Raw genomic sequence first — 26,459 nt, 5'->3', positions numbered from 1 at the left:
GTGTTCAAATACGTCTTTTTCATTTTTACATTTAGTACAGTCACAACTTTCAAAGATCTCTTAATGAAAAATTGGCCAATATGTAAGAGAAACATTTTGTCAGACCGATTTTTGCCACAATAGTTACTGTTTGTACATTCTACAACTCTTCCGTCCCCAAACTTGAAAGCTCTATGATTACGATTGTGGGTTGTGCTACATTCATCTTTGTTTTTTTACTTCACTAATATAGTTCATCATTGTCTTCACAGACTTTGGTTATGCATGCAGTCTTAGCAATAATGAATCCCCCTTCAAAGACTCAACAATAAAAGTGTTGCTGTATTTTAGTGGCCTGTATGTAAATAGTGTGTATTACAGTTTTCTGTATCTATTTTACTTCTCTTATTCATTTGTATGCAACCTGTCTTTTGATTGGTGGAATATGCTTTATGACAAATCACACATTTCCTGCCAAAGTGGTTCAGTGGACTGGGAGGAGGCAAAGGATTCCTGGGTTGTTTGAGAAGGATTACTACACCTTCTTCCTGGGCAATGAGAAAGCTTTGTGCTTTATGATTAGGCATAGCCAAACCTCTCAACTGTCCCCGATTTTTGGCTGAAAATGTTGCTCTTCCCCCTAATAATCCCTCCGCAAAATAGCAATTTTGGAAGAAAACATGGAGGGTTTACAATTAAGAAATAACTGTAATAATCAGAGTTATATATTACTTTTATTTCAGAAATGCATGTAGATTCTTTTATTTTGTCAGCTGCTCAAGTTAGCAGTACTAATATTAAAGTGTCCCTTCTTTGACAGGTTCCCAGCTGTATTGTGTGGCTATTTTATATTTTTGCATCACATTTTTGGTCCATTTTTCATATAATTGTGTTTTTTTTTTTTTGGCAAATTAGTGACAAATCATTAAAGACTGACGTTATAAAATAATGACAGACATTTGAGTTTCAAATTTTATACCCTTCAGAAAATTCATACTAATGCAAGACCTATTATCTTTCTAAGTTTATAAGAGCAATATTTAAAAATTTTCCTTATTTTTGGGCCTTTGTCCCACTTCTATGTATGGCTTTGTCCAGATTTCTTGCTCTGAGGTTGAGAGGTATGACAAATGTGTCAGGGCCATCACAGTCAGCCAGAGACATTTCAAATTGTGACATACTTGTTGCACCCCACTCCCCCATGTAGTGACTCTGGATGTGTCCAAGCAAGGCAAGGAGTATTTATGCAGTGTAAATGTGCACAGTATCCCCCCCCCCCCCTCCAAGGTAGACACAAGTACTACAGTGGCTTTTCATCTGTCCTTGATTTTGCAGAATGGTCTGGTTTCTGTCATATTTTTGTACTGTTGATTTATGCTTATTACTCAAAGTGCCTGTTGCTCTGTGTTTAAGTAGCAATGCTTTAATGACCATCAGGTAAGCTTGTCTGAGATCGTAAGATGCAAGTAAGCTTTAATAAGCATATTGTTAAAGAATTGCCAACATTGAAAGCCTTTCTGTTGTTGCCATGCAGAGAATACTTAACTAGATAATGTATAAACCTTGGGTATTTGTAATAAAGGACAGGATTACATTATTTTAAGAAGCTCATTACACTTGTTGGAGACTTCCAGTCATCTCTGCAGACTTTACCTGTAAACTAAACAGAATGCCAATCATGTGTGGTCCATAACCTGTACAGTAATCCTTTAAGCACTGTATCTTGAGCTTGTTTCTTGTTTGCTTTTCATTTTTTACTTTGATCATGTTTTCCCCATGAAACAAGTAGATAGTTGTCAGGCAGCAGGTCATTTTTGGATAAGAAACATTTTTACAAGTGGAGGCATCACAGAGATTTCTACTTTCAGCATGTTACTTGGTACTTTAATAAAGCTGAATATAAATCATAATTAGAACTGCAGTGCAAGAAGTGGTTTGAGTTGAGTGCTGCTTGTTTTTCTTGTACTTGATTTTGACTGGTATTCCAGTAATGTATTTAAAAAGTAATTTATTTTTTCATGCCTCACAATCTTTTTGTTTCCATCTAGATATTAAGTAAGCTGTCATGCAGCCAATGCATTGAAATATTTTTATTCTTCTACACTTCATTTTGTCTTGATTGGACTTTCATAATGACGGTTTGACACCCAGGGCAGCATATTTAATTACAGTTGGTTTTTGTGGTTTTGAGCATAGATCCTCCCCTTTCTAGTTGGCCACACCCCTTCCCATTGACCCCACCCATTCAGCTGTCTCCTGCAGCCCCCCCCTTTGATTTGAAGTCACCAGCCACCACTGGTCTGGAGTATATGTCAGACATGTTAAAACACAGCAAAGTCTGTGAGTGATGGGCACCCAGTGTAGGTGTATGGCAACTGTTGCCGATATGCATACAGACACCTTCTTGCTTAGGTGATACACTGAGGGACTGCAGAATACATTTGGAAATGTGAATATCACAGGAAAGACAAGATAACACTTGTCCACATGTACACACCATTACCCGTTCTACATGATGGGTGCTACCACCTACATGGTACTGTTGGAATACTATGTTAACTACATGCCAATGCCAATGCCACAGTTGCGTTACAGCAATACAGCATGGCTTGGAAAGCAGGTATCTGTCTGTATGATACCCTTGTGGTGGTTAGGTGTGTCATGTGTAGAATGCATTGCAGGCCACTGTATGTATTTGCAGTTGTGGATGGACATATCCGTAGTGTGTTGGCATGTACGTGAGACTGCTATATGCCAAAGAGTATTGTTCCCAGGGATGTGTGTGGCTCAGTAAGAATATAGTGTAGTACTGCAGGGATATCACTGACACCAGGTTCCTATATCTGTGTATCAGTTGAGGAGACACCATGTCATGACCACTGAATGTCAGGCTATGTAAGCTATGTATACTACCAGAATGCAGACCATTGACATTTGGAAACCATATCACCCACAGCATACTGTCAAACCATGTCATGTTCCATGCTAACCATGTTCACAAATGTACACCTGCAACTCAGTGCTGCAAACATCACACATGTACTGTCCACACCCCAATACATGCAGGCACAGGTACACACAACAGCCATGTGGCACATGTGCAGACAGTACACTTTTGGAATTAACACTGGTGTATACAAAACTGCAATGACAAACATAGGTAATGCATCATGCATGCTCGAATATACCCACAACAATATCATTACACTGTACTATTAACAACATGATAATATTACTACAGTGCTATGTAGTCACCCTGTGCATCAGCACCATGCTACCCTGTTCCTGCATCAATGTTACAGATGGCAGGAGGTTGCACAGTTTCATCATATGCACAGGGTGTGTACTTGGTTTGCCAGAGTCTGCCATTGACACATCCAATTGACATGTATGTGTGTGTGTGTGTGTGTGTGTTAGTGAGGGACAACAGTACATGGGGCAATGTTGCTGCAATGTGTGTGTGTATGTGTTAGCCCTAGGTGTTAGCATTATGTGTGTGTGTATGCATGCACACAGTTCCACCACATGGCTGCCATATGATATACGGGTGTTTGTGGACAGCCACAGACTGTACCTGCCAGGTCATACAGATCACTGTCTCTGGCCACGGACATGGTACCTGTGCCTGGCAGGGGTGATACGGACAGTATCAGGTACTAAGCCAGACTGGGTACTGTCATCAGAAGCAGTGGGTTGTTGACTGGACACATGTCCCTGCTGGGACTGTCCAGAGCCACGTGCATGTGGTCTTCTCGGGCGGTCTAATGACAGCACAGACCCAGCATTGCTGGGGCTGATACTGGCACTATGGGAGCGGCTGCGGGTTTGTTGCCAGTTGATAATGTTGCTGGCATACGTCCAGGTCGACACCTCAACCGTCCTGCACTGTCCTGGCTCCTGGACATGTAGTTGTGGAAGAGATCTAATGTGTCCCCCCAACGTCTATCAATGACCTCGCTGATGTTACAGATGGCAGACGCAATGTCACGCATAGTGTCATTCATAGCGGTGTGATGTGCTCTAAGCTCCCTAAGACCCTGTCTGGTGTACCGTTCCATACGTGCCTGTGCCTGCATTACAGCCCGGAACATAGCTGAGGTTGAAAGACCTCTGTGGGATGTCTGACAAGGGCAGTACGACCACGGATGCTCCCACGAGAACCCCTGGACATCTGCCTGTGTGGTACCATGTCAGGAATCTGGCCATGGCTGCTATGAGGGGATGCATGTGCCAATGATACCACACTACCCTGGTCAATGCCCACTGTATGATGTCCCTCAGCTAAGGACATTGGTGACAATGGATGTATAGGCAGGATGACTGTGCGCATTGATGGGGTTGACTGCTGTGTAGTGTCAATTGGCTGACCAATGACAGACCCTGTCACACCTCCCTGTGCCATTACACATGTATCATCATAATCACTATCCCCAGCAGTGGCTTCAGGTTCCCAGCTGCACTCCGCCAGAGCAACATCAGAACCTGTGAGAGGAAGATAGGAAACACAGTTTAGAAATGTGTACATGATATTACCACACAGGCGCACAGGCGCACATGCACACATGCACACATGCACACATGTGCACATGCACACATGCACACATGCACACAGGCGCACATGCACACAAGCACACAAGCACACAGGCGCACAAGCACACAGGCACACTCCTCAGTACAGCAGATACAAACACAGACACACCTGCAATCCAACACATACACAATACTGTTTTAGGGTGGGTGACAGTATCACAAGGAAAAACATCACTGCACACGTGTCAGCATGCAGATTATGTGTTGCACAGGAACATGCAGTGCAAGTGTAGACAGCCCTTGTTAATAACAGTATACGTGTACTTGATGCTTGTGTGTAGTTGTTCAGTGATTGTCTCCACCCTGGGACACAATGTGTACAAGGACATAACAATGTTGTGCAAGTGTTACAAGCTGTGGGTCCGTATATTTGCACACACACACACACACACACACACACACACACACACACACACACACACACACACACACACACACACACACACACAAAACACATGACAGTGCTACGCAATGACTGCTATGTGTACTTTTGTGGTTGGTGGAACTGGATGTGGTGTAGTAACGTGAGCCACGATCAACATGCTTCTTGTGGTCAGTCAACAATAATAATGTGTGCCAGACAGGCAGCTAGCATGCTGTACCTGACATGCAGTAACATGACTACATCCACAATTACACAGCCACTTGTTACATGGGTTTGTAAGGTGGCCAGTAGTGAGCATTGCCTAACATGAATGTATTATTTGTTCAAGACTGTTGCACAAAGACATGATAGGCCTCTACCCCTCAGGTATATTATGTGTGCTGCGTAGATGATAGGTGGGAAACTGAAGGGTGGCCATACAGCAGGTGTCATAATTGGACATGTGTAGCAGGCTAAGGTGTAGTGTGTATGCCAAACATGTGTGTGTTCTGTACATGTGTATGCCTATACAATGTCCAGTACTGTGTTGCCACACATATGTGTCATGCTCTGTGTATTGCATGTGAGTGAAGCAGCTATTGAGAATAATGGGATATGCATAGTCTCACAGCAAACATGCACAGTGTGGATTATGCGTAGGTGTGTTACATGTGCACAGACTACACCTCCATATGACATGCACATGTCATTAGCAATAGTATTGTTATTACACACTCACCAGCATGGATTGGCTGCCTTGCTGTCACTCCAGAGGGACCTGCAAAAATATGAGAGTGATTGCCAGTGGCCACAACTGTGCCATTGATACTGTGAGTATGATAAAGTACAGTAGGACAACAGGTGGCTTTCACAGGTGTACAGATTATGCTCAGAATATCAATCTTGCAGAAGAATAGGCAGGTTAATAGCTACACAAACAGTACACATCTCACACACGCATAAACTACCAGTACAGAGAACAGTCAACTACAGATATGGCATGTTACCTGCACGCTCCATTTCAACATGCTGGGTGGCTCCGGCCTCCATGATGACACATGTTTGTGGATGTTGCTGTTGTTGGCCTGGAGCCACAACACTTAGGAGGTGCTCCTCCACACTGGTGGGGGAGGGGTGGATAGGTACCCCACTACCTGTGGCAAGCTGTTGTCTGTGGATATCAGACGCACGCTGCCGGACATGTCTAATTAAATCACTGCAGTGATGGCATACCTGCTCATATGTCCGGTTATGCATGCCTATGTCATTTACCCGACGGACAAGATCTTGCCACAGTGCAGCCCTCTCATGCTGGTTCTGGCTGGTCCTGGAAAACAGCACACAGTAATTCTGCACCAGGCTCTGGTGGATCTCCTGATCCTCTGCTGCTGTATAAGGTGGGTTTCGCTGATGCACCATCACCCTGGAAGGAAAAGAAAAATATGTGAGCAAGTCATGTGGCACACTTAATATTCTAATGTACTGATATCACTTAACTGCCATATATAGCACCTGTCTGTCTATCAGGGGATACACATGTTCGATACCACATATCAGTACTCAGCCCACAACTGTCTGACAGTGCCTGCCACACTCCATACAACAAACTAGTATACACAAGCACTCGGCACACTGTGTGGGATACAATGCACAACCTCACACTGGGGGAATGTATCAAGCTAATGGATGAAGAATATTGTCATCCCGTGCAATGAATGCAATGCACATTTACAGTTTCAATGGTAATCCACCCTAGTCTTTGATGCCATACCCCTACCTGACATATGTGCACAGTTGTTACTATAGCCAGCATACTGCTGTCACAGAGTATACATGCTGCCAGGTACACACACATACCCTGTAACACACATGTGATTGCGTCCATGGTACAGGCATCATTACACACACATTACACATACATACAACACACAAATGTATGACAACACAGATGAGCATTAACTGTGTACCTTATAGTACTGTGTGCCCCTACTTACAGATACCTATGCATGAGGTATGTAATCTGTGCAGACTACAGGAAACACACCAGACAGTGTTACCAGGGAATGTGAACATACACCATACTGTAGTGTTTAGGCCTACAACATCAGGTAGTGTAACAGTTCATATGTGAGCTGGATTCAACAGCAGTACCACTTACTGAGCATACATGTATTGCTTCTGCCTACGATGGGACACCACAGTCATACACAGGGAAGAACGGCACAACATATGCCAATCTACTATGTTTGCATCCCGATAACTGACACATCTTTCTCTGGCCTCACATCAAGGACACCAACTACCATGACAGACACGAACTCACTCTAAGCTATCACACCTTTACAGACCTTGCACACAATCAGTGTCACACTCATTCAACGTCACATAGCTGGTATTGCACTGAGTACATGTGTGTGTGCATTGTGTCATAGGTAGGTACTATGCTATTGGCCCTGGACCTAGGGCAGCCTAGCCATATGCTACCCTGCCCTTTGGGACACATGTAATGTGATTTTACTTGCTCCTGTGAAACGGTTACACAGAAGTGACTCACAGGGCATATTACCTATCTCCATAACATTAATCAGGGGTATGTATGACATCTACTAATAAGGAGCCTTGTTTGTTAATGCTGGGTGGTTTACTCCAGGGTATGGCATATTTGTGTATAGAAACTTGTACCTCCAGCATGTGCTGTTTAGTGCGGTGACAAGGATTAGGGCCCTAGGTCATGTAGGCTGGACGGATTGTGAGGTGTTGTCATGGTGGTTGGCCAACTGGTATGGGTGTGACATAACTGTGTATGTCCAGCAGTGGTAACCTCTGCGTAGGAAGTATGCAAGGCACTCTAGCTGTAGTTTTGAGAGTCAGTCTGCATAGGGAATGTGTTTGAGGGCATTATCAGTCTTTGTTAGGTATGTCCGTGGCCTTTCCACTTGCTGTAGTTCTCATGGGAGGTACATACTGCATAGGACATTGTGAGGTGTAGAGGGGTACACTGACTTACATTTCCCTAGCTGACACACCTTTTGTGATGACACGTACCATGTACAGGGATTACAAGACTAGTGTGCCACTGTAGATATCAAAGGGGAGGCTATTGTACACCTGTGTCCCATGTTCCCTTCTGACACCTCCAGTGGTAGGCGGGCAACCACCTATGTGGTAGTTAGTGGGTAACATGTTTTGGAATGGGGTATGGTACTGCAGTATCAACACTGGTGTTCAGTCCATGCCTTGGTCACCAGGCACCTGTTGCAGTACATCTGCCCCCATGTCCCCCTCTCTCACTCTCTCTTTATATATATATATAAATATATACACATTTACATATAAATATATATATATATATATATATATATATATATATATATACCTTTACATATAAATATATATCAATATATACATATCTATATATATATATATATATATATATATATATATATATATATATATATATATGTGTGTGTGTGTGTGTGTAAATATATATACATATCTACATATATATATATATATATATATATATATATATATATATATATATATATACACACCACTATATATAACCATATATATATATATATATATATATATATATATATATATATACATAGATACATATCTACAGACATTCATATCTATCTGTATATATGTATCTACATATATATATCTATATATGTATGTATCTATTATATCTATTCTATCAACCTATCTATATATCTCTATCTATCTGTACATACCTATCTATGTATATGTATATATATATATATATATATATATATATATATATATATATATATATATATATATATATATATATATATATCGATATATAGATATATGTGTGTATATATATATATATATATATATATATATATATATATATATATATATATATTCACACACTTCTAAACATCCATTGCTGTACATATACATGCACATGTAGGCACATAGACTGTCCACCTTTCATGGTGGGAATATCACTTCTGAAACAGTTGTGAGACATACCATTCTGTAATGATATTGCACAGTGTTGTGCATAATGCATTATGCTGTCCTCAGGCCGTATAGCTACAGCAGGCCTCACTGGCTCAGTCCCACAGAAGTTCACCACCACATGACATATACCTGCACTGCATGCTGTTTTCAATGCCACACATTACAACCTACATTGATATGTGCACATAGCAACCTTCAACTACATATGTATGTCCAGCCTTCACTAACAGTTGCAGTATGTCCCTTGCCCTATGCACATCTGCATATACATATAGATACAGACTGCTAACACATATGGAGGGTTCACAGTATGTAGATTATTAGATTATGTAGTTTACATTACCTTTGTCTCTGACAGCTTTTTTCTGCTGGCTTGCTGGCTTGCTTGCTGGCTTGCTGTCTTGCTTGCTGGCTTGCTGGCTTGCTTGCTGCCTTGCTTGCTGGCTTGCTGGCTGCCTTGCTTGCTTGCTGGTTTGCTTGCTTACTTGCTTGCTGGCTGGCTTGCTTTTTATTTATTTTTTTGGTCTCTGTCTCTGTATCTATCTATCTATCTATCTATCTATCTATCTATCTATCTATCTCTCTCTCTCTCTCTCTCTCTCTCTCCCTCCAGTTGCTGCAATGATATTATTGCATATGTGGACTGGCAGTACAGGCTGCTTTTGTAGGTATCTGCACATGTGTATGTGATGGCCTCTGCACCAATTGGTGGCCAGCATTTAGTAATTGCATGCAGCCTGCTATGTGGTAATTGCAGTTCTCACTGTGATTTCAGGACACTGCTATAAAATGATAGGTTAGGTAGGCGTAGGTCTTTCAGTTTTGCAAGGAGGGGACCATGCTGGTTTGCTGTGGACACTGTTGTGTGAGTCAGAAGGTTGGTATATCTCTCATATCTAACGTTGTGTTGTAGCCACTGAAATGCATGTTGTACTGAAACCTGACTGTTGCTTCTTCCAGTTCACTCTTCTCAGTGTGTATGTTAACTCACACCTGCTAATGCTAACACTGTTTACATGGGAGTATGTACTTACCTGTGGGATTTGAGGATTAACTGGCATACAACAGTAGTTCTTGCAATGTGTTGCTATGGCTTTTGTATTTTCCCTTTACATTCACTCCTTGAATGCCTGATATTCGTCTTTACTGGAATGTGTTGCTATGGCTTTCCTATTTTCCATTTACATTCACTCCTTGTAATGCATGATATATTTCTTTCAGCACTAAGTTCTTATATGTTTGCTGTGGCTTGGTGGCACTTCATGCAGTCTGGTGAGCCCAAGGTCTGGGGTTTGACACTTACAGGGGTATTTTATTTTGCTGCTGAGCAGTACTAGGGCCTTGTCATACAGAATGAATAAGGCACTTTTAAGCAGTTGTAAGCAGGAAGCAGAAAGTCAGTGGGGACACCAGCTAGGGATGTGCAGGCTGGGTGTAGGGAAGGTCCATAGCTGCACATTTCTTTAACTGCAATAGCTGCACATATGTTCGACATTTGCTGTGACATTTGAAACCTTCCACCCCTGAGAGAGTGGTGAGGACAGCTAAGTATATTGTACTAACAATTATGAACATCAGGCACATGTAGTGCTTGTGAACTGCTATACTGTCATTAGTATGTTAGATGGCTACATCCTTTGATATTTCTGTGTTGTACTCCTACATAAGGGCATGCTTGTGGAAGTAATTCTACAGCTATTCGCAGAGTATGTAACAGCAGACAGGCTGATATGCCTGTGTGTTTCTGACACTTGCAGGCCTCAGATACTCTCAGGTATATATTTGACCAGCCTCAGGGAAAGGTACATATCAGTGGGATACACCCGTGATATATTTCAGATATTCTGCAGCTGTGACTGTGGGGTATTTTGAGCATATGTATTACTACATCATTTCTGACATGCAAGTAGTGTCTACTTTAACTTATTGACAGTTACCATTACGTGGGATTCCCCACCTTTCTGCCTACTGTTAGTACATTTCACAGGGAGTCAGTGGGGCACAGGTAACAGTTGTTTGCAAATCAGGGACATCCTTGTAAATCAGTCACAGTTGGGAGGTCTGGCCTCTTACCTATTCAAATATGGTGGTGTTTATCCTGCTCTGATACTGTGTGGGGTTTGTAAGGTGCTACTGTAACATTATTACCTACTAGCATGGCTGTTTCTCTTCTCACACTAATGTAATGCAATTCCACAAGAATTGCCAGTAAAGATACACAGAACAAGCTTTGTGTAATCGCCTTCCTATTTTCCCTTTACATTCACTCCTTGTATTTCATGATATATTTCTTTCAGCACCAAGTTCTTGTATATCTGCTGTGGCTCAGTGGTAATTCATGCAGACTAGTGTTTCCAAGGTCCAGGGTTCGAGACTGACAGGGGTATTTTATTTTGCTGGTGAGCAGACTACAGGCCTTGTCATACAGAGTGACTAAGGCACTTTTAAGCAGTTGTAAGCAGGTTTGTGTGAGTTTGCGCGACGCTTAGCTAAGCGCACACAAGAGCACACCCGCTGACTACTGCTTAAAAGTGCTTACTCCCACTAACACCCGCACTATTTTCTTTTAAAGAAAAGAAAATGGGGAAATAGGAAAGTGGTGAAAAAGGGGGCAAAAAGATGGTAGGACAGTAGGAAAACAAGCTCCGGATGTGCAGGAAGGATGTAGGGAAGGTCCATAGCTGCCCATTTCTTTATCAGCAACAGCTGTGCATATGTTTGAAATTTGGTGTGAAATTTGAAACCTTCCACCCCTGAGAGAGGGGTGAGGACAACAAAATATGTTGTACTGCCAATTAGAATTATCAGTTTACATGTTCACCGGACATGTGTGCGAATTGGGCAGCTATGTATGGGGCGTAATTTTTTTGTGGGAACAGATTGCCCTTTTTTTATTTTTTTTTCAGGTGAGAGTGGAATGTGAGGTACAGGAAGTAGGTATATTTGGGGAGGTAGGTTGGGGAGGTTAACAGACAAGACAAACAAGACGCATACAGGGGCGGAGTATGACACGTCGGTGGTAAACACAATTGACGGGGATGGATGTTTGGATGTCGCGAGCCCATGAGCCCACAGATGGCAACAGTGGAACTGAGATTCCCACCCATGGGCAGTTACCACTGCGCCTTCACAGCCCAGACCGGGGCTGTGCTGGGGGCTGGATAGGAAGGGCAGGCACACCCGTGAGTTGCACTACTCTAGCCTCGAGCTGGTGTAGGGGATCAGCCACAGAACACCTGATCTCACTATGCACCACAGACCGGACCCTATGGAGGGTGAGTTGAGGCTCTCCTCCGGCCACGCTTGCAGAGGGGGGACGAGCCCCATCCCCTGCAGTGCTTCCACCCGAAGGTGGCACAGGGCCACCGGAGGAGGAGGTCCCGGCCTGGGCACTGGTGCCAGGTGCACTCACCAGCTGAGGTGGGAGAGGTGGGTCCGCTGGAACCCACCTTCCCTGTTGTCCTATGTTTAGCAGTATTTTATGGCATTTTGGGTTAGTAACAAACAACACCGTTCAAAATTAGTTGTAACAGCATGCATCAGTATTCCCATTCACCAAACACCCATGAATTCCGAACATTGAGCAGCAAGCATAACACATGCATATTTAGAACAACAGTGCACATTCCAACAGCATGCAGGGTTGATTGGTGGCAACAGGCCACCAGGTTTGGATATGTGAACAGGGCACATGCATCAACGTACATGCAGATATGTATGAACCAACAGGACAAATGTCAATGGGAATTAATTGTGAATACACATACCCAGTTTGGTGTGGAATGGCATAATTTGTGAAAATAGGGTAGGGCGGAGAAATATTACATTAACAACTTACACTACCTATACATATACTGTAGATTCCTAGTAGATGCAGATATATATCCCCTACATGTATTAGTACAGTTTCCTGTATGTAACCTTAGGAATGTTGGTGATGGGGATGTTACTGCTACATTAATATACATTTCATTTTTATTCATATATGTTCATATCTGGCTGTGTTCAGGTACAGCATCCTGCTACATTTGATTTATATGGGTCTAGACAACTGTGGATGTTCAGCATTTCATACAACCATACTATCTCCATAATGCAAGGGTACAGCAACATATCCAAATTGTGGGATGGACACAGTCCAGGTTCTGTATTTTATTTAAGACATTACACTCTTTGGATGTGGCTGTCTCATTCATTTCATATTATGTAGTGACTGCAGTATACCTTTATTCCAGACTTATTACAGCTTTCTTGGTAGCTTCAATCTGTCTTTCTCACACTCTCTCACTTATTTTATATTTACATTTCAGAATGGTACTTAATTCTAGGCTTTATTAACATTTATTACTGGGTTACAACAATCCTTTCCAGCTGACTCACTTATTTCATATGGCAGAATTTACAAGGATGTATTTGACACTTGTCTATCCTTTGTTGATTGATTACCACTCATTTTCAGGCTGAAGCTGTTATCTGATATTACAATACAGGTGGAAACTCTATTTGAGACTTGTTTAATCTTTATTACTGGATTGCAATACACCCTTTTCCAGGCTGCATCACTTATCTAATCATACAATACTAGCAGAATCTTTATTCTAGGCTTATTTCACCTTTATTACTGGGTTACAACAATGAACTATTTTACAATCTGTCTCACTTATATTCTATAACAATACCAGCTAAATAATTACTAACCTGCCTGGTGGCGCAACCTCAGCAGCCTATCAGCATAGGCTCGCCGATTCGTGGAATGGACACCTGCAGCTGTAATATAAATGAAGGAATATTGGAACATACCTCTCCATACTATAGGCTAGGATAGCATTTCTTACATACGTAATTACATGGATACTTACTCAGTAGTGGGGCACTGGGCATTTGGCGGGCCTCCTGGATCAAACAGTTCAGTTGGTCCTCCTTACGTCGCTTCAGGTCCACATGGTGGTGACGGACCTGTTCACCAGTCCTCTGAATGCCTGTGGCACTGGTGAGATCATGTGCCAACCGGTTCCACGCCTCTGCCTTGTAGCTCCCCATTGAACCTGGCCCTGCATGAGTTGTGCTTCATGATCATGGACTAGGAGCCAAATCATATATTTTGACTCCTCAACACCCCACCTTTGTGCTCTAAAGTGATTTCCCTCTCCTGCACCTGCCATCCTGACTGCAAATGGGTACCACAATCAGTTATGGTGTGTATTCCTGCCTATGGGGCTTATATATGCCGGTTTTCCCGCACTTATCCCTGATTGGCCATTTTGGATATTTATCAGCTTAAAGCAAACCTGCTTTGTCAATGTTCTATTTTCATTCATTCCTATATATATGCTAATACTGTATTTCTCAGTACAACTGTCATGGCTTAGTGGTTCAGTACGTTGACTATGGTGCACAGTATCCCGGGTTCGACCCTTGGCATTGCTTTTTTTATTTTACTACTGTCTAGACAGGCTAGGAGGTGTGTTTGTGTAAAGACGGCTTTGATACAGCTTGCCCAATGTTGCCCGCCGGTGAGCTGGTTGGCGCGCTGCGCAACTCCACGCAAACGGCTTACGCTGGGTAATGCATTATTTAGCTATGAGCACTCATATTACGCTGGGTGAAGCGCTGCTGAGCTACGGGCACTCATATTAAGCTTGTTAAAGCGCTGCTCACCTCCGGGCACTCATATGCAGCTTGTTAAAGCACTGCTCACCTACGGGCACTCATATGCAGCTTGTTAAAGTGCTGCTCACCTACGGGCACTCATATGCAGCTTTTTAAAGCACTGCTCACCTACGGGCACTCATATGCAGCTTGTTAAAGCGCTGTTCAGCTATGGGCAATTATAATCCTTTTTTTATAAATTATTCTGTCGGATTTCTTCACAAATACATGGCCCATTTCATTACATTTTACTTAAATTATAGTTATATATATATATATATATATATATATATATATGTCAGGGGATTGTTTCATACTTATTTAAATAAAAATGGTGAATTATGTTGTGGGGGCTTGAACCATGACTACCTCCTCTTTGGCCAACGTCTCTAATGCTACGCTATTGCTACTTGGCTTAATTTGCATATGTAGATATTATATGCTTTTCAATGTCTGCTAACTGTGGCTGAGCGAAGGGCATACCCGTGCAAACGAGCACAAATGTGGGCAAACATTTTTGAAATTATATGAAACTGCTATTTTTACGTTTTACACATTTTTTCAGTAGGATTTAGTCTGTGGGGATGTGTGGTGTTGTATTCCTTGACATTTCTAAGGACTCGCTCATGGGTGTTTAATTTCAGGCCTCTGACTCTTCTGGGGGCGTGTCCCTTTGCAGTACTTGGAATTCGGACACGCCGAGACAGGGGTCCAGGAAAGTAAATAATGTGGGAAGAAATAGCCAGGGAATTGTTATGGCTAGGCTTGTATAGGCCCTAGGGCTGATAGCCTAGTACCAACCTATGAACCTATGAACCCCCTACTTTCCTACACGGACCGTGTTAGCCTAGGGTATGATTCAGCATGCCCTCATGCATATGCATGGCATGCTGACATCATACCGTTCAACTGCAGCCTCCGAGTAAGACATATTAAGTCTTACATGGAGGTTTCGTGAATCCGGCCCTAAATCTAAACCAACTATATTACAAGTAGTGAATATAGTAACAGAGATAAAATACCTGGAAGTGAGCTCTTTAGAAAAAGGCACGAGCAAACTACATAGGAAAAAAAATGGGAATTGTGGAAACAATACATACAGGGGAGGAATGAGGTTTAAAAGAAGGCAGAAAGTACAGTTGTGTACACTTACCATAAATGTAGATGTTCCAGTGTATTCACTGTTGCAGTCATTACATTTGGGTTATCTGCCTGCAGGTAGCCCTCAGCCGGCCTGAATACCATAGTCTTGGATTCCTGTGTCGGATGCTCTCTCTTCTTCCATGACGTCAGGTCATCAGGGGTATAAAACATGCAGCCAATGCCATTACATCAGTTTTTCATGCCCCAGATGTCAGTTGCCCCCATAATGGGATGCAATTAAATGTTATGTTACACCTCCAACAAAAAGCAAATACACCAGAAAGCTCAAATACACCAAACAAGAAGGAAAGGTAGAGCCCAGAGAAATCAGGGGGGTTGGAGGGAGGGTAACCAGGACTGCAACAGTGAATACTCTTGAACATCTACATTTATGAATGTGTACACAACTGTACTATGTTCGTTGTGTTTCACTGTTGCAGTCATTACATTTGGGGAGATTTCCAAAGCTAAGGAAGGGAGGAGGAAGCTAGAGAGCATTAGGACCAGCTATTAAGCCCTGCAATACCGCAGTGGCAAAACCAGCTCTAGATTTAGAAAAAATAGGCATGTGGTAATGCTTGGTGAAGGTATGAACAGAGCTCCAGGTAGCAGCTTCTAGGATGTCCCTGGTAGGGACCCCTCTGAGAAAGGCTGTAGAGGTAGATGCATCCCTGGTGGAATGTGATCTTATCCCCTGTGGGGTACGTTTTCCATGGTGCTTATAGCAGAAATGAATGCAATGGGCTATCCATTTAGAAATGGTTTGCTTTGAAATGGCCTTCCCCTCTGCCCCTGCAGCAATGCCAACTAGCAGCTGTTCAGATTTTCTGAGAGGCGTAGTCCTGTCCAAATAAAAGCTCAGTTGTCTGTGCACGTCCAAAGAATGCAGAATTCATTCTCCTTTGTTTTGTGGATTAGGGAAAAGGGTAGGTAAATGAATGGACTGATTTAGGGCCACACTAGACACCACCATGGGCATAAAGGAAGGATTGGTCCGGAGGGAAACCCTGTCTGCATGGAAGATAATGAAGGGCTCCACTGCCATGAGGGCCTGTAATTCAGACACTCTTCTTGCTGAAGTGATGGCTAGAAGGAAGGCTGTTTTCTAAGAAAGGAATTTCAACTTTGCAGTTGCAGCTGGTTCAAATGGAGGGAGATTGAGCTTTCCCAATATAAAGTTAAGGTCCCAGGCTGGAGTAGGGACTTGTCGTGGGGGGGGGTCTTAAATTTTTAGCCCCTCTGAGGAATTGCTTTAACAGGGGATGACAGAAGAGGGGTGGTTCAGTATTATAATGTGCTGAAATTGCAGAGGCATGAATTTTAATTGACGAGTAGTATAGGCCCTTGTGGAGCATTTTTGTTAAGTACTGAAGAATATAAGGTTAACTGGGCACCGTAGTTCCCTATACCCTGGGTCTGGCTCCAGGAACAGTATCTTTTCCACTTTTCAGCATAGGATTTTCTAGTACTAGGTCTCCTTGCTTCCAAAATGACCTCTGGCACCTGCTTACTGAGGGATGCTATTGGAGAGCTCAAGGAATTAGCCAGGCTGCAAGGTTCAGAGTTTGAAGATGAGGGTGCAAAATCTGGCTCACCTGCTGGGACAGCAGGGAAGGTATCTGAGGTAGTTGCCATGGATCCAGCAGTGTCATGCTGCGCAAGAGGGGGTACCAGTGCTGGCAAGGCCAGTCTGGTGCAATAAGAACTGTCCTTGGTTTGTCCTGTTTGATCTTTAGCAGAACCTTCGAGAGGAGAGGCAAAGGGGGAAAGGCATAAACTGAGAGGCTTTCCCAGGTAAAGGACAGGGCATCCACTTTCCAAGCTTGGCTGTGAGGAGTCCTTGTGCAGAATTTGTCCAATTGGTAGTTCTGGGGGGAGGCAAACAGGTCTATCTCTGGAGTCCCCCATTTATTCCTCAAGAGGTTGAATATTTTTGGTTCCAGTTTCCATTTGTGTGGGTCCATGAGATTTCTGATAAGGTCATCTGCCAGTGAATTTAGCTTGCCTGGCAGGAATGGAGCTTGTAGGCGCACTTGGTAGCTCAAGGCTGTGTTCCACAGAGCCATGGCTAGTCTGCAGAGAGGGTACAAGTGGGTTCCCCCCTGCTTGTTTATGTACCACATAACTGTGGTGTTGTCTGTCTTTATCAATAATTGTCCTCGAAGGATGTGGTCCTTGAAGGCTGTCAGGGAATTCTGTACAGCTAACATTTCTTTTTGGTTGATATGCAGGTGCATCTGACTCGGGTTCCATTTGCCCTGAATGCACTGCCCTGCCAAGTGAGCCCCCCATGCATAGTCTGATGCATCTGTAGGCAGGCCACTGCCCACCAAAGGAACTCTGTCTTTATACAAGGAATGACAGGAATCATTGATTCCAGGTCCTGAGAATGTTAACACCATAGGCTTTTCAGATACCATTGTAGTTTCCTCATATGTAGTCTTGCATATGGAATTAGTAGAATGCAAGACACCATGAACCCCAGGGCTTGCAGAATTTTCCTTGCAGATAGCTGGGTCTTTGTGGCCAGTAGTTTGAAGTAGGCTGTCAAATAAACTTGTTTCTCTGGCGTTAGGTAAGCCATCTGGGAAGTTGTGTTCAAGCTTGCTCCCAGGAATACAATCTGTTGGCAGGGTACTAGATGAGATTTCTTTTCATTTATGGTGTACCCCAGCGAGGTTAGAAGTTTCTCTACAAATGCCAGATGTTTTAATAGCATGTCCTGGCTTTCTGCCTGAATCAGACAATCGTCCAGGTATGGGTATATTTGAATATTTCTCTGCCTCCAAATTGCAATGGCTGGAGCTAGACACTTTGTGAATACCCTGGGCGCAGTAGATAAGCCAAAGGGAAGCACAAAGAGAAAACAGAAAATCCATCAGCACTGAATAAAGTAACCAACGTAGAACTCCAAGTAACAAAAAAGCAAAAAGACACGTTGGTCACACACAGCAGGCAACTTTAATCCAGAAATAGTAAGCGCTTTCATGGAATCCTTCCGCTTCATCAGACTAACAGTGAATGCAAAGAACATCACATTTAAAAAGGTTCACTATATCAAATTAACCATTATGCTAGTAATTATTGCCCTATTAACACTAAAAAGGCCATAGTTGCAATACCTAATAGAAAATAGAAAATAACAACATTCATATCAAGTAGATGAACATATCATCATCTTCTTTCGGCTGTTCCCGCTAGGGGTCGCCACAGCGGATCACCTGTTTCCATTTCTTCCTGTCCTCTGTATCTTGCTCTGTCACACCAGCCACCTGCATGTCCTCTCTCACTACATCCATAAACCTTATCTTAGGCCTTCCTCTTTTCCTGTTACCTGGTAGCTTCATCCTTAGCATCTTTTTCCCAATATACTCCACATCCCTTCTCAGCACATGTCCAAACCAACGTAATCTTGCCTCTCTGGCTTTGTCTCCAAACCTTCCAACCTGGGCTGACCCTCTAATATACTTATTCCTAATCCTGTCCACCCTCGTCACACCCAGTGCAAATCTTAACATCTTTAACTCTGCCACATCCAGCTCAAACTCCTGCCTTTTTGTCAATGGCACTGTCTCCAACCCATATAACATAGCTGGTCTCACTACCCTCTTGTAGACCTTCCCTTTCACTCTTACAGTTACTCGTCTGTCACAAATCACTCCTGACACTCTTCTCCACCCACTCCATCCTGCCTGTACTCTCTTCTTCACTTCTCTTCCACACTCACCGTTACTCTGAACTATTGACCCCAAGTATTTAAACTCATCCACCTTCGCCACCTCTACTCCTTGCATCCTCACCATTCCTCTATCCTCCCTCTCATTCACACACATATATTCTGTCTTAGTCCTGCTGACCTTCATTCCTCTTCTCTCTAGAGCATATCTCCTTCTCTCCAGGGTCTCCTCCACCTGTTCCCTACTCTCACTACAGATCACAATGTCATCTGCAAACATCATAGTCCATGGGGACTCCTGTCTGATCTCATCTGTCAACCTGTCCATCACCATTGCAAATAAGAAAGGGCTCAGAGCTGATCCTTGATGTAATCCCACCTCCACCTTAAACGCATCCGTCACTCCCACCGCAGACCTCACCGCTGTCACACTACCCTCGTACATATCCTGTACCACTCTTACATACTTCTCTGACACTCCTGACTTCCTCATACAATACCACAACTCCTCTCTAGGCACCCTGTCATATGCTTTCTCCAAGTCTACAAAACACAATGCAACTCCTTCTGACATTCTCTGTACTTCTCCATCAACATTCTCAGAGCAAACATCGCATCTGTAGTGCTCTTTCCCGGCATGAAACCATACTGCTGTTCACTAATCATCACATCCCTTCTTAACCTAGCTTCCATTACTCTTTCCCATAACTTCATGCTGTGACTGATCAATTTAATCCCTCTGTAGTTACTACAGCTCTGCACATCACCCTTATTCTTAAAAATCGGTACCAAAACACTTTTTCGCCATTCCTCAGGCATCCTCTCACTTTCCAAGATTTCCTTAAACAATCTGGTTAAAAACTCCACTGCCATTTCACCTAAACACCTCCATGCTTCCACAGGTATGTCATCTGGGCCAACAGCCTTTCCATTCTTCATTCTCTTCATAGTTATCCTTACTTCCTCCTTGCTAATCCATTGTACTTCATGATTCACTATCCTTACATCATCTAACCTTCTCTCCCTCTCATTCTCTTCATTCATCAACCCCTCAAAGTACTCTTTCCATCTTCTCAACACACTCTCCTCGCTTGTGAGTATGTTTCCCTCATTATCCTTTATCACCTTTACCTGCTGCACATCTTTCCTAGCTCAGTCCCTCTGTCTAGCCAATCGGTACAGGTCCTTTTCTATATGCAAGATGCTTTATAAATAAAAACAATAGCATAAATATAAATTTATATAAAATATTAATGCAAAATCAATCAATTAAATCGCAGTACAACCATTTATAAAATGAATTTCAATGCTTAAGGGCCCTGGCTTTAAGAAAGGGTTTAAGGGATACTTTATTATTAAGGCCTGGTGGCCTATCAGCTTGAAATTTCAGTATCCATTCCTGTTCTGAGGCTACAGTATTATTGCTCAAATTACCCCTCCCCTCTTATTAATAGGGACCACCTCAAGCACTAAAAACTTAAATCTATGAGTAGGTCCCTCTTTCTGTACATGTACAGCTAACGCATTGCTCTCTTTCATATTCTTCATGTCACGCATGTGCTCTAGAATCCTGTCTTTTAAATGTCAATTAGTCTTACCTATATGAAAGGCAAACTCTCCCAACATGTATACTAGAGCATGCTGTGCATCTCCTACATGTATAGGTGCCAAGTCTGTCCGACTGAATATATTTATGGGTGCTTACAGCTTTGTAGCAAAGTTGCCTTTTAAGAGATCTATTATTCTTGAAAGTAAAATATGGTTGTTCTCCCACTACTCCATTAAGTTCCTTCACACTAGAAAGAATGTCCCAATTATTCTTAACAATGTCACACACCACATGTATATTACTCGCATAGGTCAGCGTCAGTCGTAGTACTTCACTATCTGACTCACCCATCTCCATAGTACCATTAGCCCTAGCACTACGAGATCCTATCCCTTCACTACCTTCCTTGTTATGGTACGGTTTACACCTACCATCCCTTTCTCTCCAGGCTACATCAATCTGTCTATCTATCTCATTCTCTCTATATCCTCTTTCCATAAACTCATGTTTAAGGGACAATAGTGCTCCATGTAGTGTGTAATCATCATTATGTAAACGCATACAACAAAATATTTGATCTTTCAAAACATTTAATTTAGTATGCCTTGGATGCATACTGCCATTGTGTAAGACATTATTTTTCCTAACAGTTTTTTCTAAAAAGTGCAGTCGAAACCCGATTGGGGGCATCTCTAATAAAGATCTCCTAAATGACATAATAATCGAAACAGCCCACAGATACATCAGACGGTCTCAACTCCCAAGGAACCCCAAGGCAATTTTAATGTCAGACTACTTAATTCAGCACATGTGCAAAACATTCTCATAGCTTACAATGCAAAAAATAACTTTACATGGAGAGGTCACAAAGTAACTATTATCCCAGGGTCTTCCTCTTGAAATTAAATTAAAAACACAAAAACTCAGCAAATACTGTTCTTACCTTCTGGAAAAAAAAATCCATTTCCAAATGAAATATCCTGCCACATTAATTTTCAACCATAATGAGACAAAAATAACAGTTGAAACCCCTGAAGAGGCTAAATCCACTTTTTTTATAGATCTTTAAAGTAAATCCTGCATGAATCAACTTACCTAGCAAGTCCTGATGCATCTGACAGCTGTAGCAAGAAGATTTCTTCTTCCTTCATGATTTAGTTGTTTTTTTCTTGCAGTTTTAACCTCCGTTTTCAGCAGCACAGTATCTGTTAGCATCTCGGCGTTCCATTTCCCAGAAAGCTGCTCAACTTTACAGGAAAACACTCTACTTTGCTGTATGACCCGATGATGTCATCACATTTCCTGCCCCAAAGGCTTACTGGGATTAACCGAGTACCTGCTCTAAGCCGTGATTGCACAAAATAGCCCTCAGTAGCTAAAAAACTTCTTTTGAAAAGTACCTGTTATTTAAACAGCTTCCTCTTCGTGGATTAACTTCAACTGGCAGCAGAAAATGAAAGACTGTGCATATCATATCCTGGACTGACTGCAAAATCCAGAAACCCAGAAGCAAGTAGCTGCAACATGCTATGAACCCTGGTACTGTTTTTTGTTTGTCTGCTATTTCTTTTCTTTTTATTTTTTTCTTGTCATTCCATCCTGCCAAAACTGTGGTAGCTAAACAATACTGTTGATGCTGAATCTCTGTTAAGCTATTAAGGTTAGAATTGCACATTTTAAGTATAAAAGCTGTTAGCTGTATAATTGTAAATGTTGCAAACATAACCTACACAAATCTTATCAGGAAGTCATGCAAAAAAAAACAAAAAAAAAAAAAACAAGAAGAAGAGAAGAAGGGGAAAAAAAGGAGGAAAAGTTGTTGAGTCTAAATATATCATTATCTATAAGTAAACGGTTTTATCTTTGTCTTTATGTTCCAGTTTATTCAGCTGCGTCTGGATGGACCTTTCCATTGTATAGCAAGTGATTAGTTTAAATTACAGTGCAGGCTTTCATAAATAGTTGTAACCTGCAAGTAAATACGTTCTATTAAGTTGTTATATACTTGCTCCATAATGTACTATTAAGCCTAGAAAAAGACATAACTGTCTTTATTCTTGAATACTAATCAGTTAAGCTATGTCTTTTCTTTTTTTTTCTTCATTAACTGAAACAGTGAACTGGCACGGTACATGTTTTATTATGGAGCCTGCATATAATGAATTGGATGTTGTTTTTCTAGGTACAATTATAATTAACCTAGCACCTATAGTAATAGGTTGTCTAGAAGATCTTCATTGCTAAGTTGTTAAATTGTTTGCAAATTAACTCTGGTTGCTATATACGTGTATTAAATATTCACCTATACGCTTTACTACTTTGGATACAGTAACAGGCTTAATAAGCTTATACCAAATGTAAATCAAGATTTGTTTTGCCTCTTTTCAATATGTTATTCTTATATGTGATTTAATAAGTCTTTAAAGGACTCTTCCACAAGCTTTATCTACCAATACCAATCAGATATAATGTGGGAGATATCTACTCAGGCCATCTCAAACTTAATTATAGAGGTATATATTTACTAACAGCAAACAAGGCTGTTGCCTCAGTATGAAAATAGACATATTTATTAAAGTGTACCATACCCATATCATTATTCCCTATCTACCAGTTTTACCTATATCTATATTAGGTTTTAAAAAAAATTATATTAAGGAATTTATACACCTATCAAGACCAGAATCTCTCCAGGGGATGATACTATTGACTATCTTTAAATTCTTGATTGGAAACTTTTAGCACAACATCTTAGTAAATGTAAATATTACTAGAAGAACAGGTCTGAGGACAACTCCACTTAGCTGGTATCAACTTAAAGGAGTTGGCTTGCACAGTTTGTTGCTAATGTTTGTCTATGCTTGGAACAATTTGGGTACTTTTGTCATCCCTTTGCTACTTACTTCTGTCAACTTACCCCATACTCAAAATATCTCACAATATTCATGCATTGCCTTCATACTCTATCAGAGGCTTTAGGCACCTAAATAGGGCTATATAGGGATAAGGCGTTTAGAAGCCACTCCATTCAAAGCATTTTTTCTCATAACAACACTATTTCTTTACCTTCAAATATACTGTTATCATGTAACAACACACTTCACAACGCTTTCAGATTATGTAAATGTTTAAAGTAGATTCATGGAACATTAAGGGTCTATCGGATGAAAAGAAATCTTATCATGCATCTTATACTTCAAAATAAATCTACTATAACCTTTTTGCAAGAGACGTATATGGTCAATCAACTTTGGGACAGTGAGAGGAAAAGAAAATGGGTAAAACATATAAGTTCTGCAGGCTATAATTCGTCCTCTAGGGGAGTAGCTATAATTGTTAATAAATTATTCTAAGGAGATTTCACTTCCACTAAAAGTGATCCTAATGGAAGATGGGTTTTGTTTACTAGTAACTATCCTGCCTTAAGTAAGCCCTTACTCTTTGTTAATCTATACAGTCCTTGCTCAGGTCAATGTCTTTTTATTTATGATATTTTCAATATTCTAGTTAATTATCCAAATCATCTATACATTTTAGGAGGGGGTTGGAATGGCTTGCTTTGTCCTGATACAGGTAGGTCACATAAAGAATCTAAACAATCTCAATATACGACTATGGCCCTAGAAGAACTACAAAGTACCTCCGACCTATTAGACCGTTATACAAAATTTCAACATGATAACTCTATACCTAGATTCACATTCTTCTCAACCACACATAAAACCTGGTCAAGAATAGATGCCTTTCTAATTTCCCAATCTCTCACTTCTTATGCAATTAAGTATAATGTTTCCCCCAGAACCATTTCAGACCATTCCAAAATTAGCATCTCTGTTAACACCTTTTCCTCTAACCAAAGGCCTTCCCATTTCAATAAGTGGACTCTAAACCCTAATATCATTCAAGTCCAAGAGGTTACACAAGAAATAAATACCATCTTTGACCAGATGAGCATTGATCTCACCTCTAGTCAAATCTCTCATGATGTGCAATGGGCAGCTGCTAAAGCAGTTATAAGAGGCCTTATTATTCAGAAGTTCTCATGACTTAAGAAAGAACACAATAACCTTAAACTCAAACTAGAGAATCAAATCAAAGACATAGAAATAAAACTTCAATATAAATACACAACTGAGTTAGAAGATACAATGACAGGCTTGCAAAAGCAATTACATAAGTTTTTGTGTCTTTCGGCTTTTCCCGGTTAGGGGTCCCCACAGCAGAACTCCGGTCCGCTAATAATTGGCAGTTGATTTTTACGTACCGGCTTGCCAGGCCTGACGCACAACCTTCAACGAAGGTACGCCCATTCACTCATGTCTCCATGCAGAAGACGCTCTAGCTGAGAATCGAACCGGACAGCATCTTACTGTGAGGCGACAAAGCAATTACATAAGTTATACTTAGAAAATATCTCTTTTGTAGAGATGAGATCATTATATAGGCATTCAGAATGGGCACAGATTATTTATTTATTTTTTATTTTTATTTAACATTTGTTGACCGGGAATGTCCGACTAGGTTCCACAGAGCCTGTTTTCAGCGGAGGCCCGGGGAGAAATGCTCCAGATGCATATCTTTGGAATGTGGGAGGAAACCGGAGTACCCGGAGGAAAAGATTCCCTCTAAAACTCTTGCTAGACTAATTAATATTAAAAATGGGCCCTCAAGGATCAAAGAAATTATACACAAAGGTGTAATAAAGTAAAAAGATGAAGACATCTTAAACACATTTTAGGATATTTATAAAAACTTGTATAACTTATCAAACCCTCCACCTACAAATATGCTGGAAGAGTTTGTGCATTATCTAAAATTTCCACAAATTACTGATTATCAAAAAAAACTTTTGAAATCTCCCCCACGCCTTGAAGAAATCAAAATAGCAATTAATAAAATTAGACCAGGTAAATCGCCAGGACCTGACAGCTACATGGCAGAGTTCTACAAAAAGTTTTCTCATCCGGTTGCTAAAATTCTACTGAGGGTATTTAACTACATAATTCAGTATGGCATAACTGATAAATATCTAAACAACTCAAAAATCATTCTAATCCTTAAACCAAACTCAGATTCATTAGACCCAGTTATTATAGACCTATTGCACTTATAAATGTTGATCTTAAGATTCTAGCCCATGTCTTAGCAAACAGGCTGAAAAACGTTCTTCCCTTCTATAATCTCGCAAGAACAAATGGGAATTATGCAAACTAGACAAACATCCGGTAACACCCTTCTACTAGATGCCATCATTAGACTACTAGATAAGGATAGGCATCTGAGATACGTCTTTACTGCTGATGCAAGTAAAGCATTTGACAGAGTAAACCTAGCCTTCCTGTTTAATGTTCTACCCTCTTTTGGCTTTCCACAAGAATTCATAAAAATAATTAAAGTACTCTACCAGAAAGCCTCTACTACTATTCAAATAAACAAATGCCTTTCTAATCCTATTCCTATCTCTAATGGTACAAGACAGGGTTGCCCCCTATCACCCTACCTTTTTAATT

Source organism: Protopterus annectens, chromosome 1.part1 (assembly GCF_019279795.1).
Source record: "Protopterus annectens isolate FY-2018-M chromosome 1.part1, PAN1.0, whole genome shotgun sequence".
In the NCBI taxonomy this organism is placed as follows: domain Eukaryota; kingdom Metazoa; phylum Chordata; order Ceratodontiformes; family Protopteridae; genus Protopterus; species Protopterus annectens.
This window is presented reverse-complemented; position numbering follows the sequence as displayed.